Source organism: Lithobates pipiens, unplaced genomic scaffold (assembly GCF_037356315.1).
Source record: "Lithobates pipiens isolate NorthernLeopardFrog02 unplaced genomic scaffold, aLitPip1_a1.2 Scaffold_16, whole genome shotgun sequence".
Lineage (NCBI taxonomy): Eukaryota > Metazoa > Chordata > Amphibia > Anura > Ranidae > Lithobates > Lithobates pipiens.
The window spans coordinates 203813034-203839871 of record NW_027507748.1 but is presented as its reverse complement, the minus strand read 5'-3'; the positions used below and the strand labels follow the sequence as shown (position 1 = coordinate 203839871).

Genomic DNA, 26838 nt, shown 5'->3' with positions numbered 1-26838 from the left:
TAGACTTCTGAGGACAGACTACTTTAGAAACAAAAAGCAGAGTAGAGCTCAGGGACCAGAAGTGCTTGAACATCAGGAATACAACAGCTAAAGCCCAGTTTTTAAAATAGTATACCCAGTAAAGAATGACACAGTCGTAAGTGTAACTTTTTATTACTTTTACATTGTAAGCTCCTTGAGGGCAGGGATGGATGTGTATGTACAATATACAGTATATGTAAAGCACTGCATACAATTATCAGCGCTAGTACATGTAATAATCAAAAAATATATAATACTGCTCCAAAGTTTATTGCCCCCAAAACATTTGAGCTTAGACATGTGCAGAACGAAAAAAAAATTTAATTTCGGATAAATTCGCTATGTTTAATTTTGTTGATTCGTTTCGGAATTTGTTTTGTTTAATTTAGTTTTGTTTATTAATTTCCAAATTCCAAATTTTCTGAACAATTCGAATTCAGATTGGTTGAAAAATTGTCGACTGATACAAATTCTATGTGAAGAATAGTTGGTTGTTTAGGAGCAGGCCAGGAAACCGGCTTCCCTGCTGAGAACTGAAATGTAAACAAAAGAATGCCGGCAATAAGAACGCCCAGAAAAAAAACAGTGTGGAGTTCCCCCCAATCCATACTAGGCCCTTCGAGTTTGGTATTGATTTTAAGGGAAACCTTCATGACAAAATTAAATGATCCCCAGGACATGTAGAGTGTGTGGATCCCTCATTGGGGACACAGACTACATGAAAAGCCTAACAGAGCGCATCCCTTTCCAAAAAAAATTAATAAATTGGACTTTAGATATATATTTCAGAAACTTTCACCAGCTTTTAATGATTGAATCAAGCACTGCTATTATGTTTTGAGGTAGTGAAATACTTTCTTTTTTTTGTTAGTTTGTACTTTTGTTAGATTGCTTTACATTTATTTGCTTTTTTTGGAAATGTAAAGAAAGTTACCTCTAAAATTAAGCTTCTTATGTGAATGTGCTCTTGTTATTTGTTGGTGTAACTTCCTGCTTTCTATTACATTACAGTACAGCTAAGAAATTTGCAGCACTTTTTGTGAATGTAAATGTGACATCCGAGCCTCATGAGGTCTCAGCTCTTTGGTTCCTGTGGTATGTAAAATAGTGTGGAGGAACAACAAGAATTTTTTCAACCTCTAATGTTGGCCAGGTAAACTGAAAATCTGTTTTGCATCATTTAAGAATAGGCTATGATATGACAAAATTCTGATATTATACATAATACTAGCTAAAGGGTGTTCTTCGAGCCAGGAGGATAATACTTTCAATGTTACTTAATGGATTTTTAAGCCAACGATTGATTGAGGGGAAAGCACTAGAATCTCATTGGAGAGATTTCCCCTGCCTTCACGTTCCATTGACAAGGGGTCAGAAGGAAAGGAAGCAATCTGGGCAATTTTCAGTGGAGGCAAACAGGGTCGGAGCATTGTAGAGGCAGGTATATAGATCGGCCAATGGAACCACAGAGCTCAGTGGGGGACAAGTCATTTCACACGCCTGGAACATTGTTGGATGTTTAGGAATGGCTGTGTGTCTTTGGTAGAGTGAAGTTAGAGATTGACATCTGCTTGGATATAATACCTCTTTATTTGCAGGGGACTCAATTTGTTTTTGTTTTTGTTTTTGTTTTTTTTTGGGGGGGGGGGGCACTATTACATTTCTATAATATCAATTGTATATTTAGATTTGGGTGATGTAGGGAGGATTAACCCACTCACTTGTACACTGCAATAAGGTGATGGGAAATAGAAATGTGTACTGTTGTCCTCAGAGCAATCTGGAGCAATTTCTTGCAAGCTCTGTTATGGGAAATAACTAATGTCAATAGCAAATGCAGATGTTTTTGAACATTGTAAAGAAAATCAGTAAATTAGTGTCACAACAAACACAGCTGGAGGTATGCTACAGATCCAATGATGCACATCCACAATGAGAAACAACGTTACTGGATTACTCCTAAATGGAGCAATGGACAGCACCAACAGGTAAAAATAGTTATCTATGTCGGCAACCAGATGTGTTTCTTGGTCTGTAACTCCCCTTAAGTTGTGCCTGTTTGTCCCATATTAGTGCTAGATACCAATTCTTTTAAGAGTATGCTAGTTAGCAAGTAAAAGTTTGGCAATCTGCAAGCAAGGTAGAGTAGGTACTGGCCAAAGGTGGCATCACTTTGGTACAGTTGGCCAGTTTGAACATGTATTGCAATGTCTGCAGACCATAGGCCTGCGTACGGGGTGTGCCCACGTTACATACGGTCTGCACGTTACATACTTGCCAACAGCAGTGACGGCCCCACTACAGCTCAGTCCTGGGATCAAATCTGTGAAGACAGCAGCAGTATCATTGCTTGTAAATATATACAGCACCCGGCATTGTTTGCATTTAGAAGCTTCCAAACTAATTTTTTCAATCCACCCCAGGAGTCTCCTGTAAATTCGTTTGATCTGTGCCCTCATTTACTTAGATCCCCCCATCTCCAGTGCTGTCTTCTCAGAGAACCCAGAAGTGGGGCACAACTACTGCTGGGTGCTGCTGAAACTGTTCAGGGAGGGGGTGAGCTGAGATGAAGTTCTAAGAAAAGTCCATTTGGAGAGGTAAGATAACAGTTTCACACTGGTACTAATCAGAAGGATTTGTCTGCAGTTTGATGGGAATGATTAAGCTAATACAAAGGATCGGAAGAGCAGGGGAGTGTGTGGGGAGTCAGCTGAGTCTTCAGTCTTGCTCACAGCTAACAGATATTTTGGAAGCTGGTACATATCACTATATAAGCAACCCCCCACTCTCTGTATGTCCAGATAATGTTAAGAAACTTTACTAACATTCAATTTATCCAATAATATCCAAACTCTGTACAATCAACGTGTAAATTCCCCATATAGACTAAACACTCTATATGCAAGTTAACTGTCCTCAATAAACGGAGCAGAGCATTCTGTTCAGTTATTTACATGGCAATGCAGTTGTATGAACACTGATTATTTAGAGAATTTATTTTTTATTAAGGATTATTATTTTGCATTTTATCAGTTAGGCTTTTTTTCACACACAAGCACATGCATGGTTTTCATGCATCATGTGTAGTGCAGCCCATTCATTTCAATGGGCTGCCCTACGTATGGGCAACATGGATATATAGTATATATTATAACAAATACTGCTTGTTTCATAACCTTCACACTACTTTCCTGTATGTACTGCCCAATGTCATAGCTCCAAAGTCCTCTCCTGTACATACTGCCTACTGTCATACCCTCCACCCTCCTCTCCTGTACATACTGCCTACTGTCATACCCTCCACACTCCTCTCCTGTACATGCTGTTCACTGTCATACCTCCACACTTCTCTCCTGTACATACTGTCCACTGTCATACTTCCACACATCTCTCCTGTACATACTGCCCACTGTCATACCCTCCACACTCCTCTGCTTTACATACTGTTTACTGTCACGCCTCCACACTCCTCTCCTATACATACTGCCCACTGTCATACCCTCCACACTTTGCACTTTTAAATGATTACATTTATTTATAAAAATATGCACAGAGTGTATATATATATATATATATATATATATATATATATATATATATATATAAACACACGTGCATATGTTTGAACCTTGGGGTGCACACCTTATTGCAATAGGCTGAGCACACCTATGCTGCGGATTAAGAATCCCTGTTTTATAAGCAATGAGACACCTTGTTAGTGTCTCATGTTTTGTATATATGGAAGCTATTTATGGCAGGAACAGAAATCTATATTTTTACTGCATAGTGCAGGTCAGTAATTAAACAGGAAGGATGCCTTATGTTTCTGGATTACTCCCAAATGGAGCAATACATAATGCTCTGTGTGCTGTAACCCCTTGTATTTTGTGTATTTTGGTATTGGTGAATTTGGATAAATGTTTATGGTAGGGTTTAATTACTTTAAGAGGAGTCTGCTAGATATATCACCTGTGGTGTTGGCCATTAGGGATGGCCGAACTGTTCGGCCGGCGGTCGTTTCCCGGTGAATTTTGCGTGTTCGCGATTCGCGCGATCGGTGGACTATTGCCGCTGTTCGCCCGAAGGACATGTGTTTACAGTGTGAAAGAACTTTGACCCATAATGACACATCCATCACGGGGTACAGGACAGCCAATTGAGACATTTCAGCACATGGACAATTGGACATTCCCCCTACCTTATAAATAGACCTGATCTGGCGGCCATTTTACATTCTGTCTTATTTCAGTGTAGGGACAGGACGCTGTGTGGAGCAGGGAGAGACTCTAGTGACACAAATCGCTAGCTATTAGGTCCACAAAAGTCCTTTTAAGGACTGGTATGGTATAGGTGTAGTACAGTAGATAGGGTTGAGTGCACTGCTGTGCTGGTGATTGCAGCAGCCTGTCGTTTGTCAGTGCAGGGAGGGACAGGACGCTGTGTGCAGCAGGGACAGTCAGTTCAATCACTAGCTATTACTATTAGGTCCACAAAGGTCCTTTTAAGGACTGGTATAGGTGTACAGTATATAGGGTTCAGTGCACTGCTGTGTTGGTGATTGCAGCAGCCTGTCTTTTGTCAGTACAGGGAGGGACAGGACACTGTGTGAAGCAGGGACAGTCAGTTTAATCACTAGCTAGCTATTACTATTAAGTCCACAAAGGTTCTTTTAAGGACTGTTATAGGTGTACAGTATATAGGGTTGTACACGTATAATATACTTTCTTCCAAATATAGAAAGAATATTATACTTGACTGCTGCCCTATTCTGCAGCAGTCCTTTATCAGTGTAGGGACAGTCTGCAAATCACTAGCTACTTGGTCTACAAAGGTCCTTGTAAGGACTGGTATAGGTGTACTATTTGGAGGGCTGTGGTGCACTGCTGCAGATTGCTGTCCTATTCTGCAGCTGTCCTTTATCAGTGTAGGGACTGAGGTACAGGCTGCAAATCACTAGCTACTTGGTCCACAAAGGTCCTTGTAAGAACTGGTATAGGTGTACAATATATAGGGTTGTGGTGCACTGCTGAAGATTGCTGCCCTATTCTGCAGCAGTCCTTTATTAGTGTAGGGACTGAGGTACAGTCTGCAAATCACTAGCTACTTGGTCCACAAAGGTCCTTGTAAGGACTGGTATAGGTGTACAATTTGGAGGGTTGTGGTGCACTGCTGCAGATTGCTGCCCTATTATGCAGCATTCCTTTATCACTGTAGGGACTGAGGTACAGTCTGCAAATCACTAGCTACTTGGTCCACAAAGGTCCGTGTTTGGACTGGTATAGGTGTACTATTTGGTGTGCAGTATATAGGTGTGTAATACACATATAAAATACTTGCACATATAGAAAGCATAGTATAGTGCATTTCCACTGTGCAGCATTGTGACGGCTGAGCGGTTCTGCAGCTATACTACAGAGAGCGACAAACGCAATAAAAAAAAGTATTATAACTGGTGTGATAGACCAGTGGCCCCCAAAAACAACAGATTGAAGCGGAGTGTTATATACCTTCTTCCACATACATACTGCACTTCTCTAGAGACCTTTGTCACAGGGTCATTTAAAAAATGACAGGCAGAGGAAGAGGCAGGCCCTTCCGCAGGGGTGGTAGGGGTAGGGCAGGAGCAACAGAGTTGAGCAAAAGTGGCAAATTGCAGAAGGTGCGATCACGTCAAGGGACGCACCAGACTTGATTGAGTGGCTCACTCAGCCTTACTCTTCTGCACCCTCCTCATCCTCTCGATCTGCACCCTCTTCTTCACTCTCTGCTATGTGCACCCCCAAAGACACTACCGCCAACACCACCACCATCATATACCTTCCGATTGAGTCACGGTGCTGGTGTCAGTGCTCTCTATCTCGGTGCTGGTGTCAGTGCTCTATATCACGGTGCGGGTGTCAGTGCACTCTATCTCAGTGCTGGTGTCAGTGCTCTCTATCACGGTGCTGGTGTCAGTGCTCTATATCACGGTGCTGGTGTCAGTGCTCTATATCGCGGTGCTGGTGTCAGTGCACTCTATCACGGTGCTGGTGTCAGTGCACTCTATCTCAGTGCTGGTGTCAGTGCTCTATATCACGGTGCTGGTGTCAGTGCTCTATATCATGGTGCTGGTGATCATCTCCTGCACCCTCTTCATAGCCTAACCTGACCTTTCCTCTCCACCATTGCCTTCATGCACTCCTGAGTCCTGAATTGTCAAAATTTCACATATATAAAAAAGAATGCTTGTAGTTGTCGATCCCAGATTCACTTCATACATGTGTTATGTCAGTGGCCATGTGGTGGGACTATGTGTGCACAGCTGGTAATTATTTTGTGGCTGGAAATATGACATGTAGGTTTTTAAAGTTTGTCTGCCATTGAAGTCAATGGGGCCCGCCGCAAACTTTGCGGTTCGCGAACTTTCGGCCGCGTTCGCGGTTCGCGTTCGCGAAACATCCTGTCGGAAGTTTGTCCATCTCTATTGCCTATTACAGATTTCAATGTTTTCTTCTCCTATTTTTTAAGAGAAGAAAACTCCTATTTTGTGTACTGTTACCTCATATTCCATTTTAGGCTGTTCAATTCAATTTGCTAAATTAAAGCTGAAAATCAAATAGATAAAAAAATTACTCACAAATGTAGTTATATATTCACTATAAAATGGTTGCATTATTTTTGTACCTACGTTTGCTTCCTATAATCCACTATACAGCAGCACAAAAGGAGGGACAGTGTCCAAAATGATTGATCTGTATTTCAATGATATGATTTGGATAAACTAAAATCTGAATGTATGTTATTGATTATTATACTTTTCACTTTGCTTTACCCACTAATTTTTTTGAATAGACCAGCTAATGTTTATACATGCTATTTTAAGGAGAGGAAATTTGTTGATGGAGCTGGCCAAATTAGCGATAAGATGGCAGAACATTTACAAGGTCGAGTTAAATTACAAAGGCCTGTTGTGCGCATTGACCAATCTGCGGAAAATATTGTAGTGGAAACACTAAATCATGAAATTTATGAGGTAAGCATATTAGATAAAGAAATTAAAATGTTCACAATAAAATTACACTTTTTTTCAAAAACTGCACAACAATGGAAAGCATAGAGCCGTGATAGTGAACCTTGGCAACCCAGATGTTTTGGTACTACATTTCCCATATTGTTAATGCACTCTGAAAAGTAGTTGATCATCATGGGAAATGTAGTTCCAAAACATCTGGGGTGCCAAGGTTTGCCATCACTGACATAGAGCATAAAGATAGACGTTTAATATCAATAAAGGCCTGAGTCAATGGCCTTTTGCTAGCTTTAAAGTGGTTGTGAAGGCTGAAGGTTTTTTACTTACATGCATTCTGTGCATGAAGGTAAAAGACTTTCAATGTGTAGAAGCCCACCAATACTTACCTGAGCCTGGTCCTCCAGTGATGTGGACGAGAGCCTCGGCTAACCAGGGACTCTCCCTCCTCCCAGCCAGTGAGCCAACAAGGAGAGAGAGGGGACGTGATCAAGCCGTGGCTCTGTGTGTGAATGGACACGCAGATGCGCAGCTTGGGAGACAGCTTGCTTGGGTGGCCCCATTGGAAGCTGCTTGGTCTAGGAGCACTCGGCAGGAGGGAGGGGCCAGGAGTGCCAGCGGTGGGACCCAGGAAAAGGAGGATCGGGGCTGCTCTGTGCAAAAACACTGCACAGCGCAGGTAAGTATAACATGTTTGTTATCTTTAAAAAAAAAACGATGGGAATGCAAAAACCACTTGAAGTATGTCAAAAGTAGGTCAGAAGGCTATCAAATACACATGTCAATGAAATTTGAATGATCTTCATCATCGAACTGATGCCATTGACATAAGCCCAAATCCCGTCAGACATATACTCTAAAGCAGGGGTGTCAAACTGGTGGCCTTCCAGTTGTTGCAGAACTACAAGTCCCATCATGCCTCTGCCTGTGGGAGTCATGCTTGTAATTGTAACAGCATAAGCTGGAGGGCTGCCAGTTTGACACCTGTGCTCCAAAGCGAACCTGTGCTTTGCTTTAATGGCTCCCCTCCCCAGCAGCATAAAATCACCTTTCCTTACCTGTTCAGCCATTGAGACTGAAAAAATACCCAGTAGTTTGCTGGTATGGGGAGGAGGAGCATTTGATTTAATCAGTGTCACAGTTTTGGTGCTTGGTGTTTGGCCTGAAATGTCACAATGGGGGCATGAGAATGATTCATCTTGTGTGAACTCCCACTGGAGCAATTTGGAGATTACACAGGACAATATTTGGTTTAATGGAGCAGCGGGGGGGGGGGGGGGGGAGGGGAGCAGAAGATGTAAATGTATTTCTGAGGAGGGGCATTAAATAAAATCTATCATTATAATTGTTATTTTACAGTTATGTCCCCATATAAGATAACGTAGATGTAATGCTTTGCTTTCTAACCTTAGGTATGATTACCAACCCACCCTCTCCCCTTCTACCACAGCCAATACAACTACAATGTTGATAAGCAATCGCAACAGGAATACAGAGGCTGACACATCCCCTCTCTCTGCATTCCTCTTGCCATTGCTTCTCAGGAAAGTGCTAACAGCTGAGAGAAGCTGTAGCTATGAATTAACTTTCTACTTCAAAGCTGTTGTTGGACCAGCCATGGCAAGATGGAAGGGGGCAGATTGGACCTTATAACTAAAAACACAGATATAGTGGGTTAACAACCACTTTAAGCTATCTATCTATTATTGTACTTTAGAATGCTTAATGAACTAGCATAAAATCTAGGGTTATTTTTTTTCAGGCCAAATATGTTATTAGTGCCATCCCACCAACTCTGTGTATGTATGAAGATTAATTTTAATCCTGAATTACAACCACTAAGAAATCAGCTCATCAGTCGCGTTCCTATGGGTTCAGTTATAAAATGCATGGTTTATTACAAGGAAGGAGGCCTTCTGGAGAAAGAAAGTATTTGTTCTGATAACCTAAACAAGTAAAAATGAACATATTTCCCTTGCACGGCTTCTATTTATTTCTATTTGTAACAAATTATACTATATATTTATTCTTTTCAGTGGTTTATCATTTCCTTACTTGCTTTATTTTTTTTTGAGAACACTTTGCAGAGTTTCTTATTAGTCAAATCCTAGTATGCTGTGAATTCACATTTTTTTTTTTTTAAATTGGATATACTTTTGATTGACTGAGTTCATAGTATGATCCGCTATGGTTGTAATATTGGCTTATGTACACCACATGACATTACCCTAGCTTGCTGCAGGCACTGTCAATAACTGTCAATAAATTAAGACCCCTTTCACACTGTGCCGCCCATAACGTCGGTGGTAAAAGGCCACTATTTTTAGCTGCGTTTTATCACCGGGTTTGCGGCGCATTTTGGCCGCTAGCGGGACACTTTTAACCTCCACTAGCAGCTGAAAAAGGGTTAAAACCGCCCGCAATAGCGGTGTTTAGCCGGTTGTATAGCCGCACGGCCCCATTGATTTCAAGGAGCGGTAAACACATCGCTCCAAAGAAGCTGCTGGCTTTTTTACTGATGGTCTGCCAGCGCACTGCTCCGGCGTGAAAGCCCTCGGGCTTTCACACTGGAAACAATGGAGCAGCTGTTTGAGGGCAGATTGCATGCGCTATTTTTAATGCTATAGCGCCTGCAAAACACCCTCAGTGTGAAAGGGGTCTAAAGGCTAACACCACTTTTTGCACCATGTAACAACCTGGGATTTGTGAACAAATAAACTAACTGAAATTGAAACCCAGCTGTACAAGCAAATATTAGCAAGATTAATTTGCATACCTGACCTGCAAATTTATAGATAGGCAACTCCTATCATATTGATTAGTGGTTCCAAATTAATAATAACTACTGCATCTTTCCAAATAACTGTTCTGCTTTATTATGACGCAATTGGAGGGTTGTATACACATGATTACGTAGGTATCACATTAATATTACAATTCTACTTGTATGGTAACAAGGGGCGTAACATAGGCAGACTAATTCTAATCAGGACTCGAAAGAATGCAAACATGTACTTAAAACATTATTAGTACTGTGTGCACAGTGAGTGCAGTGTGCAATACATACAAAATAGAATACAATTATATACAGAACTTACAAATTTCCTTTAAATATGTTAATCATTTATTTGAATCATTTTTAAGATTATATAAGGCTTTTTTTGCATGCTGCTTTAATAAAGCCTTTCTCAATTTTCCTTTTATACAGTATGCTGACAAATGCACAAAAATGTAAAAGAAAATAACCTTTTTTTAAATAAATTACTAGTTAATTTTTTAATACTTTAATTGTATCTGACAATTATAGCACTGAGGTACATGAGCACACAGGCTGCTCTCCAAGCTATAGGTTTATTTGTGAATGAAAATGCTGGCCTGATTATTTTAATTAAGGCATAGGTAAACAGCACTGAATAGTAGGAATAAAGAAACCTGCTGTGGTTGAACTTTTTTTTGGGGGGGTGTAAATCCTGTTTGAAATGTATCAAACCATAACTTAGCAGAAAATCCCACTAAAAACTATGGGAGAGGAGACTTAGATGTCCATTAGTCTGCGTATGTATCAGTGGCGGCTGGTGAAGTTTTAGGATGGGGGTGGTGCAAGACCACGCCCCTCAGATTTGGCCCCTCCCACTTCTCGCAAGCCACACCCCTTAGTGAATCAACATCATATACCAGGCTGCACATTATATACTGGGCTCTTCTAAAGCAGATGAATCATGCCTATCTTGTGTATAACCACATAAGGCTCCTTTTCTGCAACCTGTAAATCGCACATATTTGAAATCTGCAACCTGTAAATCACACATGTCTGCATTCTGCAACCTGTAAATTGCACATATCTGCATTCTGTAAATCGCACATAACTGTGTTCTGCAACCTGTAAATTGCACATATCTGCATTCTGCAACCTGTAAATTGCCCATATCTGCATTCTGTAAATCACACATCTGCATTCTGTAAATCGCACATATCTGCATTCTGTAAATCGCATTCTGTAAATCGCACATATCTACATTCTGTAAATCGCATTCTGTAAATCGCACATATCTGCATTCTGTAAATCGCACATATCTGCATTCTGTAAATCGCATTCTGTAAATTGCACATATCTACAACCTGTAAATTGCACATATCTACAACATGCAAATCGCACATATCTACAACCTGTACATCGCACATATCTGCATTCTGTAAATCGCATTCTGTAAATATCTACAACCTGTAAATCGCACATATCTGCATTCTGTAAATCGCATTCTGTAAATTGCACATATCTACAACATGCAAATCGCACATATCTACAACCTGTACATCGCACATATCTGCATTCTGTAAATCGCATTCTGTAAATATCTACAACCTGTAAATCGCACATATCTGCATTCTGTAAATCGCATTCTGTAAATTGCACATATCTACAACCTGTAAATTGCACATATCTACAACCTGTAAATTGCATATCTCTACAACATGCAAATCGCACATATCTACAACCTGTAAATCGCACATATCTACAACCTTCAAATCGCACATATCTACAACCTGCAAATCGCACATATCTACAACCTGTAAATCGCACATATCTACAACCTGTAAATCACATATATCTACAACATGCAAATTGCACATATCTACAACCTGTAAATTGCACATATCTACAACATGCAAATCGCATATATCTACAACCTGTAAATAGCACATATCTGCATTCTGTAAATAGCACTCTGTAAATTGCACATATCTACAACCTGTAAATCTCACATATCTACAACCTGTAAATTGCACATATCTATAACATGCAAATCGCACATATCTACAACCTGTAAATCACACATATCTACAACCTGTAAATCACACATATGTAAACATCCCTTGTAATAGAAAATAAGCATGACAGGACCTCTTAAATATGAGATCTGGGGTCAAAAAGTGTAGGAAAAAAACGAAAAACAAAATGTCTCTTTAAGAGCTATGAGCGGAAGTGAAGTTTTGACGTTGCTTCCGCCCTGCAATGGTATGGAGCCGGGTGGGGGCCATATTCCCCTCACTCAGCTTAATACCACAGAGGGGACAGGATCTGATCACCTCCGCCGCTGCCAGTAGCTCTGATAAGTGGTGGAGGCCACCGGAGTGCCACCTCCTGCCACCGATTAAAATTAATCTTGCGGTGAATCCTCCACTAATACCACTTTTATCTGAAAGCTGACCACCTGCTGAAGAAGTGGATACCAGATTATGGCAGCTAGCTGCTGCCATACCAACTATATTCCACTTCAAACAGCCAATGTATAACGAAGGTGGGCAGTCAGTATGTGGTTAAGAATAATTAATTAAAGCCCCGCACAAATTTACTGAATGGCGGGTGGCATTGGCCAATTTAATGAAAACCAGTCGACATTCGGCCCGTGTGTACTACAGCCGGCCCGGATTCTGTTGAAGGGATATGTCTGTAAAAGGTCTACTGACTGGCTCCCACTCAGCGCTCTTAGACAATGGCCAGAGTTTTCTGGCATGTTGGCCATCCCACTGTCAGAACACAATAGAGTGGCAGGGAAGATTACTAACATCAGATTGTTCGTACAGCAGCTCCGACCTGAACTGTCCTTTTTTTTTTTCGGTTAGCCCACTTGGTTGAACGAAAAAAACTAGCACTGTGTACTAGGCTTAAGAGGAAAGAGTACGAGGAGATGTTACCTAGTTATACATTCGAGAGATAAAGGTAGTGGTGAAGTGGATATACATTGTAGATGAAAATGCAATCACTGATATAATTAATACAAATGAGGTTTAAATAAACATTTTCTTTATTATTTTTACCAGTAAAAGTAGGTTTGATTACTTTACAGTATTAAGAAAATGCATTTTTATCTGAGTATCTGTTTTTGTTCAGATTATTGTGGAAGCATGATCATTGAAGATGAAGAAGCGCCAATTGGACTAACACTTGATGACACCAAACCAGATGGCTCAGTACCTGCTATAATGGGGAATACCTTGTGTCACTGTTTTTTATACTTCTATGTAAAAAAGTACAGGACTACACAAAGCAGGGGTTTGGACTATTTTTTCCAACAATATGAAACAACTTGTAAATTCATTAGTGTTGACTTGTTTCACATAAGCAATTGTTAATTGTGATGGTAAATTCTAATAATTTCTAATAGTTAATTAAATTACTACTTTTTTTATTTTAAAAAATTAATTTCCAAGATAAAAATGTAGTGCATAGTAAAATGTAATGTGGTAATATGCAAGCAAGCATTATTATGTATCCTTTGCCGCTAATCCTAAAATAGTTCTTAGTCCCCAACCTCCCTTCCATTTTTTATATTATTAAAGTAAATGTGTAACCTGCTAAGATAATTTGCCTTTTTTTTGTACAATCCTGTTAAACCAGAAAATAGCAAAATAGTAAGCAAAGGCCTTGGTTTTGCTGCATGCATAGGATTTCTGGACTACCAGCTGGTACCAGCTGGTGGCAGATGAGGCATTGGTTTGATTATCCAAATCACCCGCAGCCATGTTTGGCCAGATCTGACCAATCAGCAGCTTTGGTTTAACAGTTGTGTACCACTTCTAGAGAGAACACAATGTATTTAACCATTCTGAACAAGCAGTAAAAACAGTTTCAAACAATCCATCATTTGACTCTGTATTTAGAGGCATAAAAAAATCCTAATGATAACAACAAAAAAAAATATACACTCATTTTGTAAAAAAAAAACTTTTCAGAAAATCCGTTGAAAATAGGAAGGTTGCTTCACCCTCCTTAATCATAGCCGATTTTTCATTATAAAATCAACCCCAATGTCTAACCTACCCAAACTGCTCAGTAGTGAGCACATGATCTTTTACCACTTCAGCCCCGGACCAATAAACCAATAAACAGGCTAAGGACCAGAGGTCTTTTTACAATTTTGCACTGCACTGCTTTAACTGGTAATTGCGCGGTCATGCAATATGCACCCAAACGAAATTTGCGTCCTTTTCTTCACACAAATAGGGCTTTCTTTTGATGGTATCTGATTGCCTCTGCGATTTTTATTTTTTGCGATATAAATGGAAAAAGAGTGAAAATTTTGAAAAAAAAAAGATATTTTCTTCTTTTTGTTATAAGAAAAATCGAATAAACTAAATTTTAGTCATACATTGAGGGCAAAATGTATTCAGCCACATGTCTTTAGTAAAAAAAATGTCAATAAGCGTATATCTATTGGTTTGCGCAAAAGTTATAGCGTCTACAAACTAGAGTACATTTTCTGGAATTTACACAGCTTTTAATTTATGACTGCCTATCTCATTTCTTGAGGTGCTAAAATGGCAGGGCAGTACAAACCCCCCCAAATGACCCCATTTTGGAAAGTAGACACCCCAAGGAAATTTCTGAGGGGTATGTTGAGCCCAATGAATATTTTTTTTTTTTGTCCTAAGGGATTGAATAATGACAAAAAAAAAGATTTTTACAAAAAGTTGTCACTAAATGATATATTGCTCACACATGCCATAGTTATATGTGGAATTGCACCCCAAAATATATTCCGCTACTTCTCTCGAGTATGGGGATACCACATGTGTGGGACTTTTTGGGAGCTTAGTCGCGCACGGCACCCAGAAAACCAATCACCACCTTCAGGATTTCTAATGCCGCGTACACACGACAGGACTTAAGTCCGGCAGACTTTCGACGGAGTTCTGACGGAGTTCTGACAGAGTTCTGACGGACTTTCCGAATGAACGGACTTGGCCACACACAATCACACCAAAGTCCGACGGATTCGAACGTGATGACGTATGACTGGACTAGAATAAGAAAGTTCTTAGCCAGTAGCCAATAGCTGCCCTAGCGTTCGGTTTTAGTCCGTCAGACTAGCACACACACGAGCGGATTTCTGGGTCCGGCAGAGTTCTGTCAGAAAAATTTGAAACATGTTCCATTTCTAAAGTCTGTCAGACTTTTGCAAATCAAAAGTCCGCTGCAGTCCACACACGTTCGAATAGTCTGCCGGAATCATTCCGTCAGACTTTTGATGTTGAATAGTCTGGTCATGTGTATGGGGCATTAGGATGCAAATTTTTGATTTCACTCCTCACTACCTATCAGTTTCGAACGCCATAAAATGCCAAAATAGCACAAAACCCCCCCAAATGACCCCATTTTGGAAAGTAGACACCCCAAGCTATTTACTGAGAGGCATATTGAGTCCATGGAATATTTTATATTTTGCCACAAGTTGCGGGAATATTACAAACTTTTTTTTTTTCTCAAAGTTGTCACTAAATGATATATTGCTCACACATGCTATAGGCATATGTGAAATTACACCCCAAAATACATTCTGCTGCTTCTCCTGAGTACAGGGATACCACATGTGTGGGACTTTTTAGGAGCCTAGCCGCGTACGGGGCCCCGAAATCCAAGCACTGCCTTCAGGATTTCTAAGGGCATACATTTTTTATTTTACTCCTTACTACCTATCACAGTTTTGAAGGCCATAAAATGCCAAGATGGCACAAAACCCCCCCAAATGACCCCATTTTGGAAAGTAGACACCCCAAGCTATTTGCTGAGGGCCATGTTGAGACCATTGAATATTTTTTTTTTTGGTCCCAAGGGATTGAATAATGACAAAAAATAAAAATAATTTTTTTTTCTACAAAAAGTTGTCACTAAATTATATATTGCTCACACATGCCATGGTTATATGTGGAATTGCACCACAAAATACATTTTGCTGCTTCTCCTGAGTACGGGGATACCACATGTGTGGGACTTTCTGGGAGCCTAGCTGTGTACGGGGCCCCAAAAACCAATCGCCACCTTCTGGATTTCTAAGGGCGCAAATTTTTGATTTCACTCTTCACTACCTATTAGTTTCGAAGGCCATAAAATGCCAAAATAGCACAAACCCCCCCCCCCCCCCCCCAATGACCCCATTTTGGAAAGTAGACACCCCAAGCTATTTGCTGAGAGTCATGTTGGCTGAACGAAAAAAAAGAGATTGATCAGTGGGTATGCCCACCATTAGAATACCTCCCTTCATCCACCCACTTCTAATGATGGACATACATGCACCATTTATATATGCCGAAGCATGGGGGCATCCTCCCGCAAAAAAGTTATGCCGCGTACACACGGTCGAACTTTTCCACGGGCAAGCCCTCCGTCGGAATTTCGACCGTATGTACAACACAACTGAATGGCGTACCTGCTAAGCAAATTATGGTTAACGTTAAAACAAAGTAACATTACAGTATAACAGTAAAACCTTACCATACCATACCTGCAAAGCAAATGCCAAAAAAAAACAGTAAAAAATAAAACATTTTTTAACACAATCTGTGCCTAAAATATATATATGCCGAAGCATGGGGGCATCCTCCCGCAAAAAAGTTATGCCGCGTACATATGGTCAAACTTTTCCACGGGCAAGCCCTTCGTCGGAATTTTGACCGTTTGTACGCGGCATTAGTAGCAAAATCGCTCCTCCACCCCTTATGCCCCCATGCTTAGGCATATATGCTCTTTTTTAACTGTGGTGGTGAAATCACCTCCTACAGCACTGGAGTCACAGCTTTATGTATCGTGGGAGCAAACACTGTTGCTGTCAAGATAAATAAATCCGCGCTGCAGCTGAATGGCGTACCTGAAAACAAGAAAAATGGTTAACAATAAAACACAGTAAACAGTAAAGTATAAAACATTAGAGAGAAGAGAGAGAGAAAGAGAACAATAAAACGACAACTATTTTTGGTTTTTATATTTTATATTTTTTTTTTGGTTTTTATATTTTACTTTTTTTTTTATACACTTTTTTTTGAACTGTAAACTGTAACAACTGTAACATTTCGGGTCTCTCAAAATGCGATGGCATCTTGGGAGACCCTGTGTTAGTGTGCCTAGCCTGTGAAATGCTGTACCCTACGCTAATACTTCACTAGTTCATGGTAGCTTTCAAAACACTCACCAAGGCAAAGACAAGGATTGCCAGGACAGCGTGGACAATAACAACGGGTGTCACGCCTATATCCGCGCTTGGTACAGACACAACATCTTTTTTGGGGGGCTCGTTGGGTAGGGGTACTCGGGATGGCATAAGAATAATGCCTCTCATGCAGCCGGCTTACTGCATTTGGTTGGGAATGGTGAGGTGCAGAACCGTCTGTATACAGAAGCTCTGTGACAACCTCTCTTTGGAAGAAAAGAAAGGTTAAAGTCCCGCGTGAAGCTTTGTATAGCACAAAAGCATTCAGCAAAGCCAATTGAAATAAGTAAGCTGACACTTTTTTGTACCAGCGTCTGGCCTTACGGGAAACTAGATACGGCGCCAACAACTGGTCATTGAGGTCCACCCCTCCCATATTTTTGTTATATTCGTGGACACAGAGGGGTTTCTCCACAATACCAGTCGCTGTAGAAATTTGGGCCGTCGTGTCTGCATGAAGGGAGGTAAGAACGAAAACATTCTTATTATCTCTCCACTTCATAGCGAGCAAATTATTACACCGATAGCAGGCTCTCTCCCCCAGCCTAGCACAGGAATCTAAAAGCCGCTGGGGAAAGCCCCGGCGATTAGGTCGCACGGTGCCACATGCTCCAATCTGATGATCAAACAAGTGAGTAAACAGTGGCACGCTGGTGTAATAATTTTCCACGTACAAGGGGTACCCCTTTCCGAATAAGGGTGACACCAAGTTCCACACTATCTTGCCAGCGCTTCCTATGCAGTCAGGGCAGTTCTCCGGCCCTACGTAACTATCTTTACCCTCATAAACCATAAAGCTCCATGCATAGCCTGTGGCCCTGTCACAGCACTTATAGAGCTTGACCCCGTATCTGGTACGCTTGTTGGGAATGTACTGTTTGAATGACAAGCGACCAGTAAACTTAATCAGGGACTCATCAACGCAGACAACTTGATGGGGAGTAAACAAGTCTACAAAACGTTGGTTGAAGTGGTTTATGAGGGGCCGAATTTTGTAGAGCCGATCGTATTCAGGGTCTCCACGATGACGACAAAGTTCATTGTCACTGAAGTGCATGAACCTCAAGATCTGCTCGTATCATTTCCTGGATATGGAGTTAGAGAACATGGGCATGTGGTCAGTCGGATGCGTGGACCAAAAAGCCCGCAACGTCATGAATTTATGTGTGCCCATGTTGAGGGAAAGGCCCAGAAAGGTCTTAAATTCGGAAACCGTAACTGGTTTCCAATCTCTGGCAAGGGAAGGCAACTGGGGATTAGCGGCGATGTGTTGACCAGCATATAAATTGGTTTGGTCCACAATAGATCTATAGAGATCTTCCGTGAAATACAGAGAATAAAAATCAAGTGGCGTAAAATCATCTGTATCCACCTGAATACCGGGTTGGGCAGTGAATGGGGGAAGTACGGGTTCTGCAGAAGTGGTGGGCACCCAATCAGGATTGGCGAATTCTGCAGGAAGGGCACTATGGGAACGACGGGCCTGCCTTCGTCTTCTTCTTGGTGGCAGCGGGACAATACTTGTGCTTGCCACCTCGCCAGCTTGAACTGTACTTACGGGACTCGCCACGTCACCACGTGTTACTGCAGTGCTGGATGTACGTCCAGGGTGTACTAGGCCGCTGGTGCTTGCCAGTTCACCAAAAGGATGAGCGGCGCTAGTACTGGCTCTCTGCTCCATACTAGGGACCTGCGGTTCCTGCACCTTAACAACATCAGAAGATCGGGGTCGGGTACGCCTGACGTTAGCAGGGACCTCATCTTCGTCGTCAGAGCTATCTGTCATGGAGCCGCTGTCCTCTACAGGTTCGTATTCTGAGCCTGAATCTGACAGATCAGTGTCTTCCTCTTCACTATCTGTCATGCTCAGAAACGTGTAGGCCTCTTCACTAGTGTACCTTCGCTTTGCCATTTTGGGCTCTAAATTTAGGGGTATACTAGTGAGACTCACAGGTAAAAAAAACACCTAGCCTGTCAGCGACTGTATCAAAACGCTACAAAAAAAACTGTTAGCGATCGCAGGATCAAGCCTGACTCTGCGAACGCTGCAGTTGTGTGTTGTGTTTTGTAAGTGACAGTGATCGATCGATACTGCACTTGGGTGGGCTGGGCTGGGCGGAGGGGCAAAACGCAGGTGCTAGCAGGTATCTGGATTGATCCTGCTAACAATGCGTTTTTTTAGAACCCTAAACTGCTGGGCACGCTAGTATAGATCTGATCAGATATTGATCTGTTCAGATTCTATACCACTAAGGGAGGTGTATGCTTTGCGCGTGGGTGTTAGCACTGGCACTGGTGTTGGCACTGGCACTAACCTAGCACTGCCTGGGGCGACGCAGACCCTATCTGACCCTAAAACCGAATTGATATCAGCCGGGTGATCAGGGGGTTAAACCTTTATTAGGTAATAAATGGCGGGTGCCCTGATGCTATAAAAAGCAAACTACCTAACCAGCGTCACCCATAACACTTATACGGTGATCACTGGTGAAAGGGTTAACTAAGGGCAATCAGGGGGTTAAAACCTTTATTGGGTATTTATATGGGGGTACCTGACGCTATATAAAAACCTGACGGGGAACCTAAATAACTAAATAACTAACTGGCTAACCAGCGTCACCAGTGACACTTATACAGCGAACGCTGGTGAAAGGGTTAACTCTAGGGGCAATCAAGGGGTTAAAACCTTTATTAGGTTATATATCGGGGTACCTAACGCTATAAAAACCTGGCGTTGAACCTAAAAAAAAACTAGCTTCCTAGCGGGACCAGTGACACTAATGCAGCGATCAGAAAAACGATCGCTTAGTGACACTGGTAAAAGGGGGTGAAAGGGTTAACTGGGAGGGCAATCAAGGGGTTAAACCTTTATTAGGGGGGGGATAGGGGGCTACCCTGGACCTAAAGGGGCCTAACACTAGCTGCCCTGGCCCTGACACTTTTTACAGTAACAACTGACACTAAATGCAGTGATCAGTAAATAAATGACCACTGCAATCTGTGACACTGTGACTAGGGGGGGCGGGGGCCGATCGGGGGGGTGATCGGGGGGTGACTGGGGTGAAAAGTGTGCCTATGTGTACCTATGTGTCAGTGTAGTGTTGGTGTACTTACTTGGATGTCTTCACTCCTCGCCGTCCGGTCAAAAAGACCGACACGAGGAGTGTGACATCACTTCCTCCTTCCTGTGTTTACACTTACACAGGGGAGGAAGCTTCTCATTGGCTAGGAGCGATCCAGAGGGGATGGCCAGAAACCAACGGCCATCCCCTCATCCCGGATCGCTCCTGTAGCGAACCGGACCGCCGCATCCAGCGGGAGGGGGTCCGATCGGACCCCCCACCTGCTGGAAGCCAAGCACGTACATGTACGTGCTTGTGCCTGTACATGCCATTGCAATGACGTACATTGGCATGCGGCGGTCCTTAAGTGGTTAAAGTTATAAATTAACTCATATATGGTAAATGCTTGACATCTGTAGCAAACATCTAAAAAATTTAAGATTGTGAGGGGAAAATGGAAAGGATAGAAAACATGTTTGAGTATGGTTATCTTGTGGATGGATTTCTCATACTTGCTGTTCTTTATCTTAATGGACAATGATTTAGTTAATATAGGGTTGGAGATCACGCTGGACTGACTCAGTTGATCATGAGTTGATGGTTGGGTGATGGTAGTGGTAGGGGGGAAGAGTTCTCTTCCGATGCTTATTGCACCACTACAGTTTTTTGAGGGCGTGGGCTACTACCTATGGGTATGGCCTTAAAGGTCGTTTCCCATATGAATAGAGGGGGTAGAAGAGGAGGGAGTGCCCAATAATAAATGAAATACACAGAGAGTATAGTTTGTGATTGTTTAATAAAAGTTCAGAACATGGTTAGGCCAACGTGTTTTGGGGGAAAAAACTCCCCCTTCTTCAGAGCTGCTACTGTTTGTAGATGAGTGGAGAAAATCCCATATGGTGGGCTTGTGATATCAGAATCAGAGTTACTCAATGATTGATGTTCTCGCAGTGGCAGCTGTGATAAATCCATATGGGATTTTCTCTGCTCATCATCTACAAACAGTAGCAGCCCTGAATAATGGGGAGTCTTTTCCCCCAAAACACATTGGCTAACCATGTTCTGAACTTTCATTAAATGATCACAAACTATAATCTCCATGCATTTAATTGATTATTGAGTGCTCACTCCTCTCCTACCCCCCAACAATTTAGTTAAGGATTTGCTTGCTGCAAATACATAGGAACCTAAAACAACCTAATTAGGGCTACTAACCAGCCAATGTATTGATATTGTGAAGTGATCATGTGGCCAAAAAAAAGAGAAGCATGTAGAAGTCTCACAATTTCCATATACTAAGGCATTCTAATATTTAAATATTGCCTGCCACCATTATGGCTAACCCCACTCAAATTGGCACTGGAACAGGGAGAACAAAAAAATACAGTTTATTTTGCCCTTGATCAGATGCTTGATGAAAACACAGGTTGTTTTCTTTGCATTTTCCCTTACTTCACATTTTGGTGAATTAGAACTTTGGTTTAAGCACAGTTCAAACATACATTTTTTTGTCCTGAAAGTGTTGGGTAAAAATGGTTTATAAAAGTAAGAGCTAAACTAATTATTCATTTCTTTATTTGTTAATAGATTCATTCTTGCACGCAAATCAAGGAAACTGGCACATCTATCAAAAGATGAAAGGTAGACATTTATTTTTAAAGTTTTTGTGTTTGTATGTAGCAAATAATAATTGCAGACGTATGCTGTCATTTTATTAAGATCGTTTTTATTAAAATGTATTAATTATGCATATGAAGTACAAATAAACAGAAAACAAACATCACCTTGTCATCTACTGTCATAAAAGTACCAGTATTGTCAGGGTACCAGAATCCACAGAGAAGAGGTGGGGCAACATTAAACTTAGAAGACCCAACAAAGGGATCCTATTGTCCACAATGCCCCAATTCGCCATTCCGCCACAATGAGAAACAGAAACCTTAGCTAAATGTCACCAGCAGTATACATTTTGGCTGTCATACATTTTGTGCATTTCCTATCCTCTCTACAGTTGGCTCCAAAAAAAAAAAAAAAACCCTAAGGCCCCTTTCACACACGCTGTTCGATCAGGTCCCCCTGTCTGTTTTTCAGACGGACCTTGTCGGACTCTCTATTCACCTCTATAAAGAGATTGATGTCAGCGGTGACATGTCCGTTGGCATCCGGCGCTATCCAATCCGATTCTGTCTGAAAAATCCAGATGGCTGGAAACTATTTTCCTTGTCAAAAGATTGTATTCATTACATCAAAATAGACAATATTTTTTTTTTCCTTGGAAACCCTATTTTCCATCCGTCTGGTGGAGATCAGATTGAATGAATCGTATGAAAACGGACAGGTGGCTCCGTTTTCACCGGATCTCCCATAGAGGACAGCAGGACTCTGACAGGTCCATCTCTGCACGGTGAGCGGAGACAGGCTTGTCATTTGCCTGCTCAGTGGGGATAAATGGATCAATTCTTGCTGAGCAAGAGGCGTCCATCAAAATGGACATGCCATGTGTGAAACGGGCCTAAGGGTAAATTTGTACATCTTTTACCAATGCAAAATTTTGTATTATACTTATTTAATCCCACAGTTTTTACCAAATATGTACCTATAACATGTAAACAATGCTTCTTATTTACCAAAACTTCTAAAGCAAAAGTTGTTCAGGGCTAGATAGGTATCATAAATTATGTTTGATATGGCTTCTAATAGGCAACTTTGACAACTACCTTTTGGGCATTGTGCCACAATATTTGGTCCTATTTCTCAATGTTTTCCAATCTGTCGTTTATTACTTATTGGCTGGAGAATTATTAATTACAGAATATTAGTAAGATATATACATAATAAAGGCATCAACAAGATGGTAGTGTTTTAAATATGATGTATACAATGTATTTGTGTTATATGTTACATCCATGATTAAAAAATAAAATATTTTTGAAAATATAGTTAGTTAGGTTGAATAAAGACACAAGTCCATCCCAATTGAGTGTCTACAATTGTCCCTATCTCTGTACATTGCACACTCATGTCGGTCCCTACCCTCAAGGAGCCCACAATCCAAGGTTCTTATTCATATACTAGGGCCAATTTTTGGACAGAAGCCAATTAACCTACCTGCATGTCTTTGGATAGTGGGAGGAAACCCATGCAGGCTCAGGGAGAACATGCAAACTCCAGGCAGGTAGTGTCATGGTTGGGATTTGAACCAGCAACCTGCTTACTGCTTGGTGAGAGTGCTAACCACTACACCACTGTGCTGCCCAATATGTTTTTTTTTTTGTTTTATTAGCCAGGTTGATATTGCATATTAATATTATGTAGTCATCTATCCTGCTAACAGGTGGCGTTCTATTCTCATTTTCACATGCAATTTTATGAATACATGTTAATAGCTTGGGAAAAATAAAAAAGTATATAGTACATCTCTGCAATCTGTGCACATTCTTCTATGTTTTGTCATCTGAAATAAGTACAGAAATACGGTGAGCTACTAATATCCTGTAGTAAATTGACTATCCCTGCTACATGAAAATCTCTATTAGGAAAACAGGGGGTATCCCACCCTATTTTATTTTAAATTTTGCCATGGGGTTCCCCTTAGTATCCATACCAGACCTGAAGGGCATCAAATGGCATTTGGGGGGACCTCACGCAATTTTATTTTTACATTTTGGTTCGGAGTTGCCCTTAATATTCATACCAGACCCAAAGGGCCTGGTAATGGACTGGGGGGGATCCCATGCCATTTTTTTCAATGACTTTTATCTGTATTGCCAGGACCTGACAATTCATTATAGCCGCTAGTAGTTTTGAATGACGTTTTTTTCTTTAGAAATGTCATTTTGTACAGGGACTGTTCTAAACACGGGAAAAATGAACCACTTTACAGGCATACTATAGACACCCCCCAGGTATGAAATTGAAAGGAATATTTCACTTTTATTGTTTCACTTTAAGCATTATTAAAATCACTGCTCTCAAAAAAACTGACATTTTTAAAACTTTTTTTTTTGATACATGTCCCCTGGGGCAGGACCCAGGTCCCCAAACACTTTTTATGACAATAACTTGCATATTAACCACTTAAGCCCCAAACGATTTTGCTGGCCAAAGACCAGAGCACTTTTTGTGATTCGGCACTGCGTCTCTTTGTGCGGTCGTGCAACGTGGCTCCCAAACAAAATTTACGTCCTTTTTTCCCCACAAATTGGGGGTATTTGATCACCCCTGCGGTTTTTATTTTTTGCGCTATAAACAAAAAAAGAGAGTAAATTTTGAAAAAAACGCATTATTTTTTACGTTTTGTTATAATAAATATCCCCAAAAAATATATAAAAATTGTTTTTTCCCTCAGTTTAGGTCGATACATATACGAATCGCAATAAGTGTTTATTGATTGGTTTGCACAAAAGTTATAGCATATACAAAATAGGGGATAGTTTTATGGAGTTTTTATTAATCTTTTTTTTATGTTTACTAGTAATGGCTGCAATCAGCAATTTTTATCATGACTGCAACATTATGGTGGACACATTGGACATTTTTGACACATTTTTGGGACCATTGTCATTTATACAGCAATCAGTGCTATACACATGCATTGATTCCTGTGTAAATGACACTGGCAGTGAAGGGGTTAACTACTAGGGGGGCAGTGTAAGGGTTAAGCATGTCCTGGGGAGTGATTCTAACTGTGGGGGGCGTGGCTAGCTAGATAGCTGCCATAACACCAGTCTAGTCTTAAACGGCGGACGGTCCGTTTTCTGATAAAAGTGGTCTCTGTGGTGGATTTTTCCATGCTCCGGTCATCTCTGCCACTTTACCAGAGCTGTCCATAGCAGCAGAGTCCTCGGGTCCTCAGGCCCTCTTCCCTCTGAGACATGGAGGGAAAGATGGCCCCCTGCTAAGATCCATAACATTGGATGACAGAAGCAATGTCAAACGTCACTTCTGCCCAATGGTCTTAAAAGGGGACATTGTAAATGTCAATGTAAGCTCTGAGGTCTTTTTGACCCTAGATCTCACATTAGAGAGGTCCTGTCATGTTTTTTTTCTATTACAAGGGCTTGTGTGCAGAAGCAAATGCATACGTAAGTCGCGCCTGCATATGAAAATCATAAGAACAAGATCAATACTTCTAGCAAAATACTTCCTCTGTAACCCCAAACTGGTAACCTGTAGAAATGTTTAAACATCACCTAGAGATGTTTAACCACTTCGCGCCGGGTGGACGTCCGGGGACGGCCTCGACTTTCCGGGGGTATATTTGAATGATGCCTGAGGTTACAGACATCATTCAGATATCGGAATTTTCAGCCGGCGATTCCCTGCAACATAAGAATGATCATAGTAGCTGTTCTGCGGCTTGATCGTTCTTACAGGGAGGGGACATCCCCCTGCCCTCCGGTGCTTCTACCGACTCACCGCTTCCATTGGTGAGGTCACAGGATCCACCGGCTCCGGATGGTATCATAGAGATTTCCGGTGGACCGGATGGTCCCCGGAGTCTCTATGATCGTTCGGAGGCCGGGCGCGATGTTATGACATCACGCCCGACCTCTGCATTCAAAATAACGGTGCCACCTCGGCTGGTAAGCCTTGATCGTTTTTTTTATTTTTTATTTTAGGCTTCCCAGCCTAGAGGTGAGTTATGGGGTCTTATTGACCCCATATCTCACTGTAAATAGGTCCGATCGTGCCATATTCCAATTACAAGGGATGTTTACATTCCTTGTAATAGGAATAAAAGTAATCAATCCCCTCCAGGCAGGAGGCCTATATATATATCTATATCTATATATATAGATATAGATATAGCTATATCTATATCTATACAGTATATATATATATATATATATATATATATATATATATATACACGATAAATAGATAGACTGTATACTAAGTGCAGTTTCAACTGAGTTTTTTTAAATATGGAACAAACATGATAGCTATGAAGAAAATAAATTAAACTTAAGAAAATCAGAAGTATTATGTTATCTAAAACATTAGATGCATTATATATAAACTGGCATATGCTTAATTTGTCAAATCTTTTTGTAGAAAGAGAAAAATCTGTGAATTGTATGCTAGAGTTCTGGGTTCAGAAGAAGCTCTACATGTAAGTTAAAATTCTGTGTTAAAAAAATATCACTGATTTATTAATTTGAAGCAAGTTTACAGTACAAGTTCAGTTTTTTAAGTAAATATTGGGAGAGGGCCCCCACCTACCTTATAAGCTCTGTTACACCATACAAGGTCATACAAGGTCAAGGTATTTCAAGAAGAATGTTAGGCCAGAACTGTGAAATGTGACCATAAGGCTAAAGACCAATAGCACCCCAGCATTTGTTCTTTAAAATATCTATCATGCATACTTTTTTCCCACAAACTTTGATCCATTCACCTGATATCATGGGTTCCTTTACCCTGGGAAATCCTGAATACTGCAGAGAACACACGCATGCAATGACTTGAGCACTATACTATACAGACCTCCTGGACAGATTGATGACACACCCCCAGGCAGTGGGTCCTTGATGCCCTTTGCTTATAGGAAGAGGGTCCATTGAAGGCAAGGATGCTTAATATATATATATATATATATATATATATATATATATATATATATATATATATATACAGTTGTACTCATAAGTTTACATACCCTGCCAGAATTTATGATTTCTTGGCCATTTTTCAGAGAGTATGAATGATAACACAAAGACTTTTTTTCACTCATGGTTAGTGTTTAGCTGAAGCCATTTAT

At 41.0% G+C, this 26838-nt stretch overlaps 1 pseudogene; it reads left to right on the top strand.

Moving 5' to 3' along the window:
* Positions 1–26199, top strand: part of LOC143984123 (amine oxidase [flavin-containing]-like) — a 37253-nt pseudogene extending 11054 nt beyond the window's left edge.
* Positions 26200–26838: the final 639 nt, after the last annotated feature.